The sequence below is a fragment of the Chelonia mydas genome, chromosome 13 (assembly GCF_015237465.2).
Source record: "Chelonia mydas isolate rCheMyd1 chromosome 13, rCheMyd1.pri.v2, whole genome shotgun sequence".
Classification (NCBI taxonomy): domain Eukaryota; kingdom Metazoa; phylum Chordata; order Testudines; family Cheloniidae; genus Chelonia; species Chelonia mydas.
The window spans coordinates 37,765,231-37,768,811 of NC_051253.2; the positions used below are offsets into that span (position 1 = coordinate 37,765,231).

Genomic DNA, 3,581 nt, shown 5'->3' on the forward strand with positions numbered 1-3,581 from the left:
CACACACACTCAGTTTGCACTCCTAGCCCCTGCAAACACTCACACACTGTGCACAGCTTATTTCCTCCATCAAGGACACATATAACCCCGCACCTTCCCCTGCCCCTGCCCCTCCCCCCATTTTCCAGTTGTATCATCATACAGGCATTTTTTATACTATGAGTAGCCCCTAGAGGTCATGAAAAATGCTGTGTGTGTTCCCCCTGCTGCATTGGAGCCTGCACCACCCAGAAGGAAAAGGCCCCATATCCCAATGCCCAACCCCATGACAGTCCAGTGCCTGCAGGCTGGGGCCAGAGCAGAACCCCTTACCGCTTCCCCAGCAAGGTCCTCCTTTCAGCCTCCTTCATCTCCTTGTTCCTCAAGTTGTAGATCAGTGGGTTGAGCAGCGGGATCCCCACTGTGTAGAAGAGAGTCACCACTTTCCCGCTGCTCCCTGAGGCAGCTGGGTTGACATAGGTGACCATGGCAGAGCCATAGAACAGGCCCACCATGGCCAGGTGAGAGGTGCAGGTGGAGAAGGCCTTGTGCCTCCCAGCCCCTGCGTGCAGCCACAGCACAGCCCTGATGACTAGCCCGTAGGAGGCCAAGATGAAGAGGATGGTGACAAAGATGATGAGGGAGCTCAGGGCATAGCAGGCCTGTTCAGTCCGGGGAGCTGGGGTACAGGAGGCAGCCACCAATGGGGTGGGTCAAAGAGAAAATGATCCAGGGTGTTGGAACCGCAGAAGGAGAGCTGAGAGATGCGGACGGTGGGCACTACAAACCAAAGGAAGCCACAGAGCCAGCAAGAGGCCACCAGGGCCCAGCAGAGCTGGTGGGATATGAGGATGTGGTAGCTCAGGGGGTGGCAGATGGCAGGTAGCTATCCAAGGCCATGGCCAAGAGGAAGAGGCACTCGGTGGCCCCCATGGAAAAGAAGAATTAAAACTGCACAAAGCAGGCCTGGAAGGAGATGGGGACGCTGGGGGACACCAGGTCAGAGAGCATCCATGGCAGCGTGGTCGTGATGTAGCAGATCTCCAGCCAGGTGAAGTTCCCCAGCAGGATGTACATGGGCAGGTGTTGGAGGTGGGGATCCCGCCGCACGGCCCACACAATGCACAGGTTTCCTGCCAGCGTCCCAGCACAGGCCAGGGAGAGGAGGGCACAGAGGAAGGTGTGACTCAGCCAGCCCAGGGAGGGGAAATCCAGCAGGATGAACTTGGTCACCGGGATGGTATTGTTGATCATATTCATCAGGGGGCCCTGGAGCTGAAATAATCAACAGGACACCAACGTTCTAGCTAGAGATCTGGGAGGGGAGGAGTCATTAGAGTAGTAGGGAATAGCACACACACACATACACACACACAGAGTCACTGTCAGTATCTCTCTCATACATATCACATTTCAAACTCTGCTTGGGATCTGACACTCAAGCTGGGTTTATTCTGCCTTTGGAAACCCTCGCACCAGACAAAGATCCTGCATTCTGGCATTTGGCTAGCTGTCCTGCCTCTGAAACAAACTCTTGCTCCTCCTTCTATAGCTGGATCAGCTCCCCTGGACCAGTCTAAGATCACAAACCCCATCTATGCTGGTCAACACAACAGAGGATACTCAGAGTAGCACAGGAAACTGATTTCAAGTTCTCTGCTCCCTACTCTTCAAGCCAAAAGTGACATTGACTGGGCTAGGGCTGCATCTTTAGGTGACTTTTTAAAATTCCTTACCTTGAGTTTGGATAGATCCAAAAATGACATCAATCATGGATTGACCCTCGCAGCTCTGCAGAAGAAAAATCTATATTAATATATCAATATGATTAAACTCTGGAATCCATTTTTATTTGTGAACTGAATGTATATTATATGTGAAATTAATGTATAGTCACTTGATAATTATACTATTTACTAATTACTTAGTTTTTAATTATTACTGAGGTAGCACCTAGGAACCCCAGTCAATGACCAGAATTAAAAGTTACAGGTTATAATAATTTTTTGATTTGATTATTTGATTCACTGCATATTATATCAATTCCTATTTTTGATTAAAATAAATGAAAACCCATATATGCTCTCAATTTCTGTATTCAATTTAAATAATAAATGAAGAATTGTTTTATATTAATTACTGTTTTGATTAAAATAATACATTAAGAATTATATATCATATTCATTCCTACATTCAATGAAAATTTAAACTCATTAAGTCCATACTGTACTAATTGTTAGATTCAGTTCACATGTTAAATTAATATTTACATATCATGTTAATTCCTAGATTTGATTAAATTTAAGATTATTGGGATGATTTCCAGATTTGTTAAGCATGTTGCATTATATCTGCATTATATCTGCAATGAATTCTATTTTGATTAAAGTAATTAATAATATAGGCTCATTTTTAATTAAAATAGTAAATTAAGAATTATATATTACATTTGACTAGTTTTGTACTCATTTCCAGATTTTATTAAAATATTTTATTAAATATTAATAATGATATATTGTATATTGTATTTTTTTAGCCTCTAGAGCTAATTAAAATATTGCGTTAATATTTCCATATAGGACACATTTCTAGAATCAGTTGAAATATTAGGTTAAGAACTGTATATTACATTAATTTACAAGTTAAAGTCAAATATTAAAGTAGTAAATATATATTATATGAATTCATAGATTTGATTCATAAGATTCCAATAGAGATTGGAAATGTTAAACCAATAAATATATTTTATACGTATGTCTAGATTTGATTAAAATGGCTTTACATAAATTCTGGGTTCCAGACAAACCCAAAAATGTATCTACTCTGATCATCTGAGTACAAAGAATACCAAACAGAACAGAAGTTCTTTTTAAAGGCGATCTACAAAGGAATTGTAAAATACTTTTTTTCTTTTCTTGTTCCTTTATGAAAGAGAAAATAAGTCTACCTGAAATGTTTTAAAGCCTTTATTTTATTTCTTTTAAACTTGGATGTATCTATTCTCACACTTTTCTATTTATCTGGCTATCTGCCTATCATTCTGGAATGTAAATCTACTCTTTTCTGGAGAACTACTGGGCAGTTGAAGGATGTTTTTTATTGGGCTCTTGTAACAATGTAGGCCTTAGCCGCTGGTATAACATGAATTGACTTTTAAACTGACATAGTTAAACCAATATTTGGACACACTTATTTTGGTCTCAAAGAAGCTGATTGCAGGTTAGCTTAAACCTATTCCTAATTGATTTTAAACAAACCAGAATAATCTGGTTTAAACTGAATTAAGAACATCCACACAGCCTTTTCCACTCATTTAACTATATCAGTTTAAATTCATAGCTAGAATTATAATGTGGCAATGGGTGGGCCTCTAAAATATGGTCTTCCCTGGTTTTACTGGATAATTACTGAGACACCTGGGGGCTGTTTGTTCCGAGCGCTAACACCTGCACTGCAAAGGGGAAGGGGTTAGAATTTTAAATCAGAGTACCTTTCTCCACCATGTTAGTTAGGCATTGGACTTAAATGTGTAGTAGTGGAAAAACAATGGCCCAGATCCCCAGCTACTGAAAATCAACAGAGCTGTATGGAAGGAGGGGAGT

At 40.9% G+C, this 3,581-nt stretch overlaps 1 pseudogene; it reads right to left on the reverse strand.

Moving 5' to 3' along the window:
• Window positions 1-308: 308 nt before the first annotated feature.
• Window positions 309-1,239, reverse strand: LOC119563625 (annotated as a pseudogene).
• Between the last annotated feature and the right edge of the window lie 2,342 nt (window positions 1,240-3,581).